Source organism: Protopterus annectens, chromosome 2.part2 (assembly GCF_019279795.1).
Source record: "Protopterus annectens isolate FY-2018-M chromosome 2.part2, PAN1.0, whole genome shotgun sequence".
Taxonomy (NCBI): Eukaryota; Metazoa; Chordata; order Ceratodontiformes; family Protopteridae; genus Protopterus; species Protopterus annectens.
Window position 1 is genome coordinate 266,769,436 of NC_056730.1, and position 17,596 is coordinate 266,787,031.

The following is a 17,596-nucleotide window of genomic DNA, read 5'->3' on the forward strand; positions in this document are numbered from 1 at the left end:
TTGCATGGAGTATCTACAATGGTGCATTGGTGCTATTGCTAACGTGGTAAGGCTATAAAGTGTGTAGTTTCCAGGCTGTGTACACAGATCCCCATGCAAATGAGGTGGAGTTACTGAATAGAATAAAAGAGTAATTGTGTCCGCATATTCCCTTTGTGCAGGCAGAGAGCCATGTAGCTGTTTACAGAGGAGGTAGTGACATCAGCAGAGAGTGTGTTCAATGATTTCTCAGCTTATTTCAGCTTAGCTACACCTGCTTGTGTGGTGTGCTACAGTACTGAGTGTGTTCTTTCGGGGGGGGGTGCATTACTTCGAGGTTTTGTTTAGCTAAGGGGGATTTGTTTCCATGTGTTTACGTGAAGCACTGCCATGCTGAGTGTGGAAGTCTGGGGTGGGGGGGGTGAGCACACTAACTGCTAAGCTTTGTTTACCTATGGGGTGTGCATTTGGATGGCATGCTGCAGTGCTGAGTGTATCTAAAAGCTAATGACAGATGAATTACTTTTGACCGCTGTTTAACTTAAACTAGGGCCATTAAATGATGTTAATGATTTACTAGGCAGGTGGAATACATCACAGGTGGACAATCACACAGTTAGCACCTACAGCAGAGCACTATAAAGTATGCATACACCCTACAATTTTATTTTTCCCCCATACTCTGCACCATTGCAGTACAGACTTGGGAATTTTAACTGAGAGAATGCTAGGGGCTGCTGCAGGTATGCTACATATGTATATGCTAGATGCTGAGGTCAATGCTGCTGCTGCTGCTGACGATAGGCCTAGATAGAGAAGGAGAAGAGCATTCAGGCCCAGCGTAACCTTCCAGGAGCTACATGAGCTTGAACCTGTAGAGCACTACAGGGTGGACAGGGACATACTACAAGAGCTCACTGAGCTCTGCCTCCCTCAACTCAGACCCAGAGCTAACAGAGGGAAACCCATCCCAATGGAAACCAAGGCATGTGTAGCCCTTAGGATACTAGCTACAGGTACTTTCCAATGACCAACTGGGGACATGATGAGGGTCTCACAGTCCTCAACATCCAGGGTACTCCACCAGTTCCTGGATGCCATGCTCCCACATGCCAGTGAGCACACTTCTTTTCCTCTCATACCTGAGGCAAGGGCGAACAATGTGCAACACTTCTATTGTGTACCACACTACCCTGAGGTACTGGGTGCAATATATTGCACTTGTGCACATCAAGCCACCACCTGGTAAGGAGGTTAGAATTTACATCAACCACAAGGGGTACCACTCCATCAACTGTCAGGTGATGTGTAATGCCAGGAGATTATCTTGAATGTGTGTGCTGGCAGCCATGGCAGTTATCATGACTCTCACATCTGGCACACATCACAGCTGTACAACATGTTTGTTAGGGGGACATCCCACAGGGCCATTTACTGTGGATGCTGGCTACACACTGGAACTGTGGATGATGACACCCATCAGAAATGCACAAACACCCATGGAAGAATGCCATAATGAGGCACAAGCACAAACTAGGAACATCATAGAGTGTGTTTTTGGGCTTCTGAAGTCACGGCTATGGTGCCTCAATATATCTGCTGATGCCCAGCTGTACTCTCCAGCTACATGTGCCCATATGTTCACAGTATGTGCCATGCTAAGCAATATGATCCTGTGGAAGCAGGTGCAGCAGGATCAGCAAAGGGAAGGGATACACAGTCCCCCACCACTGCCTAGGTCACCACAGCCACAGTCATAGGAGGACTCAGAGGAGGAACCCCCAGATGATGTTCCTGTAGGCACATTTAGGCATGCCCAGTACACCCTGGCTTTGTTTAAGAGACAATGTATAGCACATTCACTGACAACTTAGGGCCCTAGGGACTGAGACCTTACTCCTACTCACATGCATATATTAAAATTGTTGATGCCAGGTAAAACACACAACCTGTACCTATCCATGTATTGGCTGTGTACTGTTTGCATCACACAGAGTCAGCCCTGACCTACAGTCCTGTCAACTGCTGCATTCACAAGGTAAGTCTCTAACCTACACACTACTTTTAAAGATTACTATAACATGGTATCATATGTATGGATCTGTTGCATTTAAGCAAGGGTATATAGTGGGCTATGTGGCCAGAAGTAACATCCACATGGGACTGCAGATAACCAGTCCAATAATATGTGTTCCCTAATAATCACTAGGCCTCATGGTTGGAATATTTACCACATCAGCAAAGGCAGATGTTAGTGGGGCCACATGATATATGGACTACTGTCTATCCTCGCAGATCATATGCTGTTGTTCACCGCACCCACAACACAGCAGTGTTCCCATATAACTGTTTTAACAGTCAGTCAGCAATGATATGTCAGCTGACCAGGTAATCTCAGGTCTGTAACATAGAACTAGGTCACACATTGCATGACACATGCAATGCAGGAATAACAGCGTACATATCTATGCTGTTGATTGTGTGATGAATGACTCCTCTCTGACTGGCAGCCTTTCTGGCTCAGTAGGCCAGGGAAGTTAGCATGGGTGATGGTATTAATTGTTCTAATCACATTGTGTAGTCACATTGTTTGCATGGGAGATATTATTATGTTGGTGTTTTCACAGACTGTCAGTCTGTGTGTGGTGTAACATTATGAACCTCAGTCACATATTAAGTACAGCAGACAGCTGAGGAATGACGTGGACATTTTGAGTGAAGTGCAATACTGCAAAAATAGGGACAAATGTCTGTAACATGCAAAATCCCGGACCGGATTCACTCTATAAGTATTGACAGTCCCACTGGGCATGCCCATATACTTAGTTAAACTAAGAGCAATTCTGTTGCCCCTTCATCAAAATTCCCTTTTAATTCTGTTGCCCCTTCATCAAAATGCCCTTTTATGTATAGATATGTCTATACATACAGACATATACATATACATATCTGTCTGTCACTGTCTGTCTCTCACATACATAGTATATATATATATATATATATATATATATATATATATATATATATATATATGCAGAGTCAAACAGATATATACTGATATATACAGCTAAACATATTAAAATGATACACGGACTCTCCCCTTATATCTACATAACACATGTACATATCATACACACACACAGTTACATTTATATATACATCCCTGTTACATACATAAAAATATGTGTGTGGATGTCTGTATTGTCCTACATACCCTAATTATGGTGAGTAAATCTGCACTATCACACATCCATAGGATCCAAACTAAGGGTGCATCAGTACATAATCCACTTACTTACACACACCTGTGCCTGCTGGATGTCATCATATAGACGGAGTCAGGTGAGCAGGTGGTGTAATGTATAATTTTGTCAATGCACGCATGGAAAGGGCACACTGTTTTTGTCCACAAGTTTGCCTGTCTAAGTGCAAACAGGCAGATATGGCCATACTGGTAATTGTGCACACATACCTTGGATATTAACAGTTATCTTACTGCTAGGATACTAGATGCAGATAACAGTACAAAGCAATATTACTCTGCAGGCCACAAATGCTGTTTAACACAAGCCTAGTTTGTGTAATCCAAAAGTACTGTGCCTGCAATCACATATACAACAGTCTTAACCTGTTGGGCATGCGATAAGTGCTATGATCTGTAGTGTATAAAAGTAGATAGGTAGGGATTCTAATCTCACTGTAGGCTATTTGGTGTGGGTGTGTGTGTGTATCTCCTTCCAAATCAACTGAGATGCCTTCATGGGCTATCTACCTGCAATGGTTATGCACCTTTTTTGTAACTTGCTGCTAGCATCTGAACTGTCCTCTTTTACAAGGCCTGATAAGATGTCAAAATGGTTCAGTAAGCATGATCTGCACTCAGTCAAGGTGACCTAGGTTGGGTCAAGTGTCTGGAGGTTACCATTGTCTATGTTCATGAGTGCCATGAGGATGTGCGCCATAGCCATGCAGATCAGGCTACTCAGGCCTATGGGGTGGAAGCTACTATGGTCAGTTGTGTCACCACCTTGGTGGAGTATAATAGCTGTTGCCATGCGCCAGTGAATGGCCATGTAGCCTGTGTAGAGGCTGATGGTGAATTGTTAAATTAGGTCGGGGGCCACTTTGTCTTGTAGTGTCTGCAGGATGCAGTCTGGGACGCCATCTGCACTGACACTCTGTCATGCCATTTGAAAGGGCCATTACCACCTGTATGTCACAGATGTCTGAGATACTTTACATTTTGGGTATTGTTGAATGCCCAGTAGGGGGTGAAGCTTGCTCCGAATGTATCATCATGTGTGTTGGTGATATCAGTAGGGTAAGTATATTCAGTGCAATATTGCACCAGCACAGTGCAAATCTGTGTGTTACTGCTTACATCCTTGACATAGCCAAAGAAGCATTTTTGGTCATATTCTGAATCCATGCCTATTTACCTGTGGATGTCAGCCTTGGATGATTACATGAGTAACATAAGTATCTTGCTAATACTAGTCATGGACATCTGCATGTCTTGGGATTTGCTGTTGTTCTGGACTACTGTACTACTTCTGTTGTATAGCTTGTATAATGCTGGAGTTCAGCAGACTGGTGTCCTTGTGTAGGAGTAGCTAGTCCTGGTTTACCATTGATGGCACGACCCATACATCTTTGTAGGTGCTTACAGAGTGCAGTCATAATTCTGTCTGTATCTTGAGCAGTGTCATCCCTGAGCATGGGGACTATGAACCCTCCCACCTCTGTCATTAGTACTGTGGATTTAGCTGTAGGACAGGTATTCACTGTGTGTTCCTTGTGTGGGGGAGATGGTTGGGAGTAGAAATCATCAGCGAATAGTTCATGGTCAGATCTAAACAGTGACCAGTTTACCTCTGCTGTAGTGCACCTGTTGTACATGTCAGTGATTACCACTTCTAGTATGTTTTCAACTCTCGTTAGTCCATCTACAAACTGATACAGGCCATATGAGGTGATAAATCCCAGGAAGTGCTGGGCTTGGAAGTGCATACTCGAGTAGGTTATCCAGTTAAGTGTAGGGTAGCTGACATTGATCAATAACAGGGTGTCTGGTAGGACTGTCATGTTTACAACTGTCTCCAGATAATTGTAGTGGTGCTCCTGGGTCATAGAGGGTTATCTGTAGCAGCTCACAGTTTGCATTGCAGTCATGGCTGATGTTAGCTGCAAATGAATGATCACAGAGGTATCATGCTGCCCCACTAACTTGGAGGTGTAGGTATCCCCGATGAATATGGATACACCCCCTCCATGTCTGTGCCAGTCCATGTACAGTGGCTAAAATGTGTGTTATGGGTTGTAGTCTGGTAGTGCCGGTGTGTTCACAGGAGCCTTATACAGGTCCCAGTCACAGAACAGATGTAGATGTTGTCCATGCTGAGGGGTGCTGTGAGTGCATGTATGTTGTGAGTACTACACCTGGTGTTGAGTCACCTAACCCTCATAGGTTCTGCTATTCTGCAGTTCATGGAGGTGAGATCCACCTCTGAGACCTGCCTAAAACTGTCACCATGGGTGTGCCAATAGCCTTGGCCAGCATTCCAAAGCCTTAGGCTGACACATGCAAGTTGGCATGGCATTGTTGCAAGCATGTATCCCATCTTTGTTTGTGTCCCATCTTTCCTGTAGGCAATCTACTGGTAAGCAATACAAAGCCTGAAACCTACACATGTCCACTAGCTTCCAAGATAGGCTTTTGGTATGATTATGTATCAGTAGTCTGTATGTTATTGCTGTACTTAACTGTTGTCTGACTACATGGTGAATGTACACTGTATATTGTGATCAGAAAACTATGCATAATCACATATGATGTTGGAGATGGCCTGCACTGTAGAGGTTCACAGATAGGTAGTAGGCTATCTGCCCAAGGTCATTTAGAAGCATAGCTACAGTGTGGTGGCTTTACCTGCACCATTGATGAAGTAACTGAGCCTCTGTCAAGCATAGCCAATGAAGTGATTCCAGGCAGAGTTGCTGGACACTGTTGAAGACTGGTGTGCTGTAGGGTGATAGGGGCACATAGTGATCTCAAAAGGGCATGTTAACATGACAAACCAACAGCATTCAATTTCCCCAACAGGTCTTGCAGCTATAGAACTGGAGTGACTCCCCCACACCCTGGCTGTATGTGTCTGGGACACATGATCCCAGGGGTGTATATACTGTTGGCCAGTCACATATCAAGGTTTCCCCTGAAGTGTGTCAGTGAGTGGCTATGCCAAATGTAGTTAGGATGTTAATGTATAGTCTCCCAATTTATGTGTCATGTCGGTATTTCGAGAAGCTCACTTGGTGTGGGTGGCTCCACCTGTTGTGTAGTCAAGCTTACACATAGGATTCATGGACATAGGAAATAGGCAGAAGGAATGTCAATGTCAATAGTGTAATTACTACAGCATTTGCATAATATCTGTGCAGTCCTGGTTCAAATCCCAATAAAGTCAGAGATGATTTACATGTTACATAGTATACCTTAGCCACAGCTTGCATATATAGGTAGTATTCCACAGAATAATAAACATTTGGAACACACAACCACTGAAATGTGTGTTAATCACCCTTGCACTACCAGTAACTGCTCTGAGAGGTAAAATTACTACTGTACTGCCAGGATTAGAACAAGCAACCATGTACACAATCTTCACAATAACCTATCACTAAGCTACCTGAGATGTACCAATGGCAGTTGTGTATACTGACAGGTTAAAACACAAAAGGTAGGAATGTGTGGAAATAGGACAAACCGGCATGAACCAAATGAAAGGTGTATGCTATATATATATATATATATATATATATATATATATATATATATATATATATATATATATATATATATATATATATATATATATATATATATATATATATATATATATATATATATATATATATATATATATATATATATTCATATACATATATATATATATAGAGAGAGGGAGAGAGAGAGACATATGTCAATATATGGGTATATACATATATATGTAGATATATAGATAGGTTAACAACATCTACATAACCATGGAGGTACATATAAATGGGATGCCTACCAAATACCGACTGCTTGACATACTGACGTGCGTAATCACGAGGCTTAAATTCCGAAAGACCACAGTACCAAAACACCAGAAGCATGAGGTTTAAAATCCCGATGTTAAGGGACATTTAGTCAGTGCTTCTGGTGTTGCGGTTCAGGTAGGTTACTGTGTGTAAGTGTGTTTCTGAGGGCTGTAGTGTGTGTAAGTGTGTGTTCTGAGTGTGGTGTGTGTTGCTGGGGACTGTAATGTGTGGGCGTGAGTTTGCTTTGTGTGTCTGTTTGTGTTACCTAGGAGGTAGAATATTAAAGTAGGGGATGTGGGGGGTGCAGATACCCACATGGGGGGTGTAGGGGGGCTTGCCCACCTGCTCATACATAGTGCAGGATGGTTTGTTTGGATGTGGTGGGTAGCAGTGTGTCTGTGTGTGCCTGTGTGTGTTCCATGTTTATGTTACTTTCATGAGTTACTGTCGCTGTCGGTAATGTGGGGTATGAAAATCTGGGCCCGGTACTGTGGGCGTCGGAATTGTTTGGTTTTGGGATTCCATAGGTATCCTATATACAGCAGTTGAAGTGTTCATATATGAGTATAACATGGACCATAGCAATCACACAAATATGTGCTATGGACATGAACCAATGATAGGGTTACCACCTGTCCCACTTTGCAAGGGACAGTCCCTCTTTGGGCGGTTGTGTCCTGACCAAAAATATTAAACGTAGAAACTGTCCTGAGATTGTAGGACATAATTATGTCCCATATGTAATGTAATAGTTGCATACAATAGTTCTATCTGTATCTAAAATACCTACATGTTACAAAAAACAGGATAAGCAACTAAACTGCTACAAGGATAAGCTTATATTTAGGCAAAAAATGAAAGTTCAATCCCTTGTACTGACTGTGGATTTTTGTTGGCCTGTAAAATCTGATGTGTGTCCCGAAAATGTCCCACTATGGCCATTTGAAAAGGTGGCAACCCTAGCCAAAAAGGATCAGTCATCAACACAACTCCAATGACTGCAAATACCTATGACAGAAATACACAGCTTTCATGTAGCAACACTTTTATACATTCCAATGTATTGCCGAAAGGATTCAAGGACTAACATCACCTGCATGCTATACAGGAACCAATTAACAGTGCCTTAATAAATCAGCCTGCAATTACCATAGTATTAGTCCACTAAAGGATAGGTGTTCAAATAGGGAAGGCATCCTCACGCACATATCAATTATGTATAAAAGCAGTTCCTACACACCTGCATCTGCTATGTACACCCACCAACATCACCCCGACACCCAAACAAATTACAATACAAACTTTAATAACATCACAAATCATTCACTCACTGAACAACATCTGCAGAAGCCTTAACATACCTTAGAGACACAATAACATGGCCCTATGTGAAATAGTTGATATTATACAATGGAACAGCTGCTGATGTTACAAGGTTTGTTTGCACTAATCCCATTTCATAGGGTTGTGTGTACACCAGGAAGTGTTACCAATTACTGATTAACAGCACAGTATGATACACATGTACACCAAACCAAGGTTGTCTGGTGAGCACACTGTAAACCACCTAACAGTTCATGCATAGCCATACAGCCTTGAGCTGCCCAAACATCCTTGCCAGACTGAAACATCTGCAGAAGTATCATGTACAAACAAACCCTGCATAAGTAGCAATGTTCTGAAATATAACAGCTGTACTCACATGTAGAACAACATCTTCTAGCCATTACACATAATCCACGGGAGTCATGAAGCTACTATATCTCTGTTTGTTTCCATATAGCTGTTGAAATACATCACAAACAACACATCCATGCTGTCTTCCTCGAAAGTAAGGCAAAAGGACAACACCCAAGTGGAGTTCTCAATTATACATCACTGTTGCCATGGTATTGGCTAATGGAGTAGCTGCACAGCTGATGTGCATCTAATTAATTACTTTGGAACACCAATTGGTGGTCAGCATAGCACATGTTACTGATATTTAACTATAAAAGGATGGCTTATCACACATTCAAAACATCTGTATATACCAGCAGAACGTTACAAAGAAGATTGAAACACAAACTGCAAAGGATTGAATTAACAGTCAATGACACCTCACGTTACTAATAAGGTATGTAGAACACTCAGTATGTCTGTGTATGTAGTACCTGTTTTGTAATATTTAAAGTGCACACAATCCATATAGTGGAAACACTTATCTTGTAGTGATGTATTGTTGAGCATAGTAACACTTGTAATACTTATGTGGGTACTGCTGTAGGTCACAAGGCAAACACCGCATACACCACAAGGGATGCTATATAAGGGCTTTGAACCCAAATATTCCTCACCAGCTGCTGTCAGTGGCAGGGCAGGTACAACAAGTATGTGCTATAACAGGGGATAGTATATGTTGATATATTCTAACAGTAGGCATATGTATGAGTGTATTACTGAGAATAACATGTCAAAGGTTGGCCTACTGTGCAATTATGATTTGCATTGTGGGATATTGTGCCAATTACTGTAATGAACAGTATTGTAGGGAGATATGTATTACATGTTACATAGCATTAATGTTATGTTAGGCAAACATTAGTTATGTCTATTGGCATTTACAATACACGATAAAAAGAGAAATGTGACTTGTAGTCACCCCGCAGTTTATCAGCATGATAGCAAAGTAAAATGGAAGAGCTAGTTAACTATCCATGCACATAAGACATGTAATAAGTGCAAATGTAGGTACTAGGCTGTCTGCCCAAGGGTATTTATGAACCTAGCTAAAGTGTGTTGGCTTTTACCACTCCCTTAGGACAGTTCCCTGTGCCTCTGAACGGCAGAGCCATTAGTTCCTTGTGCCTCTGTCCAGCAGAGCCACTGCAGTGATCCCCGGGGTACATGTCTGTCTCCCCTCCACCCGTTAAGGTTTCCCTTGAAGAATGCTAGTGAGGGACCCTGCCTGATGAACATTGGAATCATGTTCCAAAGCATGGGGAGTCTTTGGGTCAGGAATCTGTCCATCCAGCACGTCCTAGTCATCGTTGTGGTTATGTGTATATCCTTAGAGCATGTAGCTCTCAGGGGCATCTGTTTAGGTGGAGCATATCCAGCAATACTGGGTTGGACATGGGCCTTGTATGTCAAGCAGAGATCACCTGTGAGTATGCGGTATGAAACCGAGTACAGCTGGATATTCCTAGGTTGGTCTGGATAGGTCATCTGTTTGAGGTCAGTAATCCTCTTGGTGTGGTACTGTTGTGGTCTTCCAAGCTGTTGCAGTTGTCTTGTAAGGTACATCACAAATGGGGTGTTGTATCCTTTAATGGGTTTAACAAGTCATGAGTAGAGAGGCACAATGGCCTCCTTTGTTCTGGATGCGAACCCATTAGAGATTAGGGGGGGCCACGAAGAAGGATATTCTAACCATCTTGTCATTATGGGTATCGAAGGAGAGATTGCTGTCTATTGGGGTTCCCAGATCCCTTATGACCTTTTCTGTATGTAGGGGACCAGCACCTGTGTGGTAGTCCACAGGTAATTAGTTATATCCAAAGGGGATGACTATGCACTTTTTAGCAGTCAGCTTGAGGCCATAATATTGACACCAGGTATCTGTCTCAGTGTGACCCTTCCGGAGGGTGTCAGCTGGGAAAACAATTATGGCTCCTAGTTTGCAGTCATCTGCAAACGTTTTCAGCCAAAGCCCTCCTGTGCTTGCCTGTATGTCAGAGAAGTATATACTGAACATGAGGGGTCCTAGGACTGAGCCCTGGGGGATGCCACTTGTAACTGGTATACAGTCGGATCTAGGGTATGCAACTCACACTGTGTGGGTTCTGTCTGTGATCCACTTTGCAAACCATCACATGACGTAGGGGTTACTGTTCAGGTGGATGGGTATGTCAATAATACCAGAATGGGGAATGGTGTTGAAAGCCTTTGAGAGATCAAGGTAGGCTGTGTGGACCTCCTTACCCTCATCTAATGCCTTGTTAACTGTCCCTAAGAAGTCCACCAGGTTTAGGAGGCATGGTCTGCCCTTAACAAAGTGAAACTGGGAGTGGTCAAAGGCATGAAGGTACCTAATGTCTCTGTGACTGAGATCCATGATGATGTGCTCCATAGCCTTGCTGACCACGCTAGTCAGGCCTATAGTGCAATATGTCCCATGGTCCATTGTGGCACCATCTTTGTGGAGTGGGATAACTGTTACTGTGTGCCATTCAGGGGGCACAAAGCCCAATGCGAGGCTATTATTGAACATGGTGCATAGGTGGGGAGCCAGTACTTTCTGAAGTTCATGTAAAATGCAGCCTGGGATGTTGTCCTTCCTATGGATGCTGTGATATTGGATTTAGAGTGTGCAGCTTTTACCTGTGTTGTTGTGATTACAAGGACTCTGCACTCTTTCCGTATAGATATGAGCCCTTTAGGGGGTGAGAGTGGGGAAAGGTAGCACTGAACCTATCTGCCAGGATGTCGGCAATATAAGTTGGTTCTGTAATGTTCGTGCCTTTGTGCTGTAACTCAGAGCAGATCTGGGTGTTGGCATCGAGATATTTGACATAGCTATAGAATTCTTTGTGGTTGTCATTGGAATTAGTGTTGGTTTTGTTTCTGTAGCTAGCTTTGGAGGATCTTATAAGGGATCTCACCTTCTTACTGAGGCTGACCAGGGAGCTCCTCCACACATGGGATTGTACTCTCTTTTGCAACAGTGTCTTCTTTCTGTTGTACAGTTTGTTTATGGCAGTGGACCACCATATTGGCTTTGCTAATTAGGAGTATAGCATCTTGGTTCTGTTTGGGATAGCACAATCCATGCACTCGTGTAAGTGCTTATAGAGTGCATTTGTGTAGGATTCAGAAGTTGTAACTGTATTGTCCATCTGCATGGGTGCCATGAAGTTCACCATGTCTGTCTTAAGAAGCATGAATTTGGCTTTGTAGACATATTATACTGTGTTTCCCTTAATGGGGGCTGGGGGCAGGATGTGGTTATCAAGCGTGTTCAGCTTACGGACAGATCGGACCAACAAGGAGTTGACTTCAGGTGTGAAACACCAGTCATTCATGTTGGTAATGCCTAGGTCTAGGATATTATTGCTCCTGGTGGGTGTGTGGATAAGTTGATCCAGGGCATTGGTGTTTATGAATTCCAGAAAGCATTGAGCTAATGAGTTGGTGCACAATTAGTTTTCTCAGTTAATGATGGGGAAGATTCAGTGAGACTGTGATGAATGTGGTATGGTGCGAATGTTTACCTTCTCCACTTGACTGTCAGGGTCAGTCTGGGTTGGAGAGAGCTTTACCTCCAGTTTGGCTAGATAAGTGCATCTCTCACAGGTTGTAGTGTTGGGTGGTAGGTGGAGAGGGTTGTATGTGTACATGAGGCAATGTCTACATTGCCTCAAGATGTCCAGATTCATCAGATAGACAGGAGAGAACACTGGCAGCTGACCCTTGGACATGCCTGAATATAAAACTAATTTCTCCTAGATAAGCGAGGAAAGTGAGTACAAGAGCTATTTTACTCTAAGCAAGTGAGAAAAGTATGTGCAAAACCTGTTTACCTCTAGATAATGAGGAAGATTGAATGCTATAGTAATTGGTAGCTTACATAGTGCTTACAAGTTCTGAACAAGTGCTGAGCATGAATAAGCAATCCAGATAGGTTCTTGGATAACATAAAAACACTGCCCCCCCAACAGGTACACAATCATATATCCATATACACTACAGAGCCCCTGTACCCACAACTATGCAGGTACAAGCTGCACTCAGGCTGCATGGGACCTGTCCACATCCCAGGTTGTATCATACACATATGGTGAAACAAGTTGCTCTCCAGATACACATCATGTAAAACATTGCTTCATGTCAGGCTGTGTACACACTGAGTGGTGCACACCAACAGGTATCACAGCCAACAAAGGGGGAGACACCACTGATGATGGGAAGTACTGCACTACTATCCTGCTGAGTCTGGTCTGAAAGGCCAGGAACCTTGATCAAATTATCTGATGTCAGCAGTACAGATGTAAATGACAGTAAGGTTGATTTCACACTGCATGTCATAACCTTGCCAGGTCATAGGACATCATCACCCATACTGTGTTCCACCTACACTCATTATACTATATGTACATTCCTATGTCACAGGAGTGTTTTGAAATGGGACTGCTGGCAGAACCAACACTACAGAAGGTGTCTGAATAATACATGCACATCACACCAGTGCCAGCTACACTAAGATGGGGTTAATTAATTGTACTCCCCCTCATTGTAGTCCATACCACACAGACTAACAGAAGGTGTCTGCCTATTGAAGTATGTGAATGACTATGACCTAGGAGCAATAGCTGACTCAGAGTGTTGTGGACAACATACAGAAGGGGCTTTGTGGGTGAGGTGTGTGACATATGGCCACAGCCTGACAGCTACATATTGCATTGTCACCCCTATGTTAATAAATCTGTACCCATGAACTACCACCTAGGCAGCGGTCAACATAATGGAAATTGTGTGTAAGGGATGCAGCTGGGCAGTTGTCTTTCCTGTGATAGTCACGTCACAACACCTGTCAGGTAGTCATATGTGGCAATCCTAATCATGACAGGGTGCCATCCATGAATATAGAGATCATTGTCCAGCCATACACAACACTCAAGTGACCCATATCAGATCCCATCTTTCCTTTAAGGGGTATTGGCCATGTTCAGATGGCATACACCAGCCTTCCCATTCCCCATCTCCACTATGTAGCATGATGCATACCCTGAATAAATCCATGTCCAACCCAATGATGTTGAACATGCTACACATACACATCCTGATCTGAAACACATACTTCATGGACATCCACCTTCCTAGTACTAGGATCACCACATGCTGGACAGATCCTTGTCCCATACACTTTACATAGTCCTGCCATACTATGCATTCCTGTCCAGCAAAACTGCACATCACTCCCCTCTCAGACATTGTGTGATGACCGCATGGTAAATGCATCATTAACCCTGTGGATCAGTTATGTGGCACTGCTCCACCTGGCCCCAGAGATCTGCCTGTCAGCTACAGCTAGGTAACCTTTCATCCTATATTCATACATGGCCCAGGGCATATAACCTACTAGTTGACTTTGACTGTACATGCTATAGTTGATATCCATCCCTGCCAATACCATCTGGCTAGCCCGTGTCCCATGTGTATCACATGTGCAACACATGTGATATATGGCAGGATGTTGAATTGCTCTACATTGCCATGTAGATGTATATGGCAGAACACATACATGTAAAACCTTCTGTGAGCAAGTCAGCAGGTCACAGGTCATGTTCGTTAAGGCAGTGTAAGTCTTTATATGTGACATATACACAGCATCAAGGTCAATTGTATTAATGTGGACACATCTAGCCATGTGCTGATAGGTAGGAACACCAGTACAGGCAAACATACATGCCCACTTCAAGACAGCATCCACATGGAGTATGAGCAATGTAATCAGGTCACACACACAGTTATATGGTGATAATATCCACTCATCATTGAGTATCACGTGTGTGACACAAACATGTCAGTGGTGTCAGTGTCATGTAGATTTACAAAGACAACTATTTAATCATAATGAATGTGATACACATGTATGTTCAGTTGTAGCTCTGTATGTCTCTATGAGTTACTGTGACCTATCTCCATCATTATGTCTTCCAGGTATGCCGCTTGCAAGGCTACCCCCTTATACCCACTTGGAGGATGAGGCCCTCATCCCATACCTACATGACAATCATGATATCCTGTTCAGTCATGTGCCACAGGATGCACAGCAGCGGGATGTCCTGTGGGTGGAATTTCACAGGAGGGTTAATGATGTGGGTGGTCACAACCGCACATACCAGCAGGTGCACAGACACTGTACAGACCTCATTATATGGGCAAAACAGCATGCAAATGCAATCGCCAGGGAACAAGATGCAACAGGTGGTGGACCACCAACCCAGCCCCCACTCACACGTACCGAGGAGCTACTGGCCAACATGGGGACACCTGCAGAACAACATCCACAAGCCTAAGCCAATATTGTGGAGGTGGGTGTCTCTCAACCACTGAGCCTGGAGTTGCTTGGTAAATCACTACTGCACCTATAACAACTATATTCCATATAGTTGCACTTGTCACTGTACAATATGTAATGTAACATCATATGCAAGGCATGTATACACACATGCTGCATACTATAGTATGCTACTCTGTGTATGCACACGTGCATACAGCATAGTATAGTCTAATGTACTAGTGTATGTGTTAACATGCACATTGCACCCTGTAGCTATCATACAGGCATGGATAATGCTCATACTACTGTGTTACTCCTATTTAGGTACCTCTGGCATTCCGCTGCGACAGCAGCCCATTGCAGGTGAGTCTGTTATTATTTATCAGGCATCTTAATGCACATATCTATCTGCATGTTTCCATTTACCACATGTACACATAATGTATGGTCCTGTCACAATATACAGGTCGGACCTGCAATGCATCAGAATGGCTACCCATGTGCAACACTTGCAAACTATGTGAGTCACCGACATGAATCCTCACAAACTGTCATTGCCAGATGTGTGAACAGCTGTTCATACAATGGTGGAGGTGCTTTTCACTGTAGGGACATGTACTACAGATCGGAACTACACATGTGGAGAATGCAAACAGTAATACACAGTGAGCTGGAGTATGGCCAGCCCATAGGATTCACTGGTGTGGATCATAGCCCTGCTATGAATGTCACACAATGTGATGTGCTATCTTGACATGTCCATGACATTTAGTGGCCTGACTGCAACACTGCCTAACTATCCTGAAAAACATATCCCACATAACAAACATACCACCCTTTGTCTGCATAACCTTGTCGTCAGTGGAGCATATGACATCTATGGGTATATATCATATGGGACAACACAGACATGTGAAATAGATGCCTGTCACATTAATTTGGCCGACACATGTACACACATGGCCATGGAGGCTGGCCAGAGACATGAAGCAACACACACAGTAGATGTGATGTGCTTGTGTGTACACCCTGTCGTACAATGGCTTCACATGGTCCAACTACGGCGTTTCTGTAATGGTTATATTGCAGATGTGGAACACTAGACATCCTACAGGCCTGTGCACATCTTGTGTAGGCGTGACATCAATCCACCACATAAGATGTGTTGAACATCTTGAGTGTGTCACGACATGACAGCAGTCACCTGTAGAGTATCCACATCAGCCCACAGATACAGTACATTCCTCTTGCTGATGTCGGACATTAATGTCATCCTTGCTCCTCGTGTGTGTATGTGTGTGTGTGTGTGTGTGTGTGTGTGTGTGTGTGTGTGTGTGTGTGTGTGTGTGTGTGTGTGTGTGGTACACAGATGTCATGTGGGACTTGGTGTAACGACGAGTTTGCCATGTCTGGCCATAGATGCCAGGCAGCAGCAATATGTTCGCAGATGTGCAGGGGTGTCATCCGTATACCCATCGGTGACCTGTGTCACACATTCCACATCATGGTTTACTGTGTATACACCTCAGTGACATGGGTCACATTCCACAGTATATATGTATTGTATCTGAACACAGTCATGACTATGAACTGTGTCTGTAACTCACACTGTATAGCAACAGAGATGCCTCAAGATTCCCTGCAATGGCCATGCACATCAGCTAAATGTGCAGTATATCTGTAGGGCAGACAACACTGCATTGGGACACCATTACCCCATTGTATATTTGACAGGACACCATTGTGTTAAACATGTATGCATGTCATTGCACACTTCAGCAGATCACATCATATTACATGTGATTGTCAAGGTCATATGCCACACATCAGGGAGGTGTACTGTTAACCTGTGCTGGTCTACATGGTGTAATACAGGGATGTATGCTAACTACTACTATTATTGTGTAATTTGCATGCCTTATGCTGTTGTGTGCAACCCAGGGATGTATGATAACTACCACTATTATTGTCTGCACTGCATACCGTCTGCCATATCACATGCATGTCGCATGCCTTCTGTCATATCACATGCATGTTGGGTGCCATAGCGTGTGTCTGTGCATCTGTGTGTCTATGTGTCTGTGTGTGTGTGTGTGTGTGTGTGTGTGTGTGTGTGTGTGTGTGTGTGTGCGTGTGTGTGCGTGTGTGTGCGTGTTTGTGAGTGTCTGTGTCTGTGTGTGTGCGTGTGTCTGTGTGTGTGTCTGTGTTTTATGTGTGTGTGTGTGTGTGTGTGTGTGTGTGTGTGTGTGTGTGTGTGTGTGTGTGTGTGTGTGTGTGTGTGTGTGTCTTTGTGTCTGTGTGTGTCTGTGTCTATTGTATAGATGGTAATGTACAGTTCTTGTCTGCCCCTCACAGGTGATGTAGGTGCATTGCCCTCCTATGGACCATCTGATGTTAGTAATCCCACAGACTCTAGCAGTGATAATGAATGTATGATTGAGGCACAGGCAGGGTTGTCAGGGGCTGAATCTGTGCCATTGGTTGCCA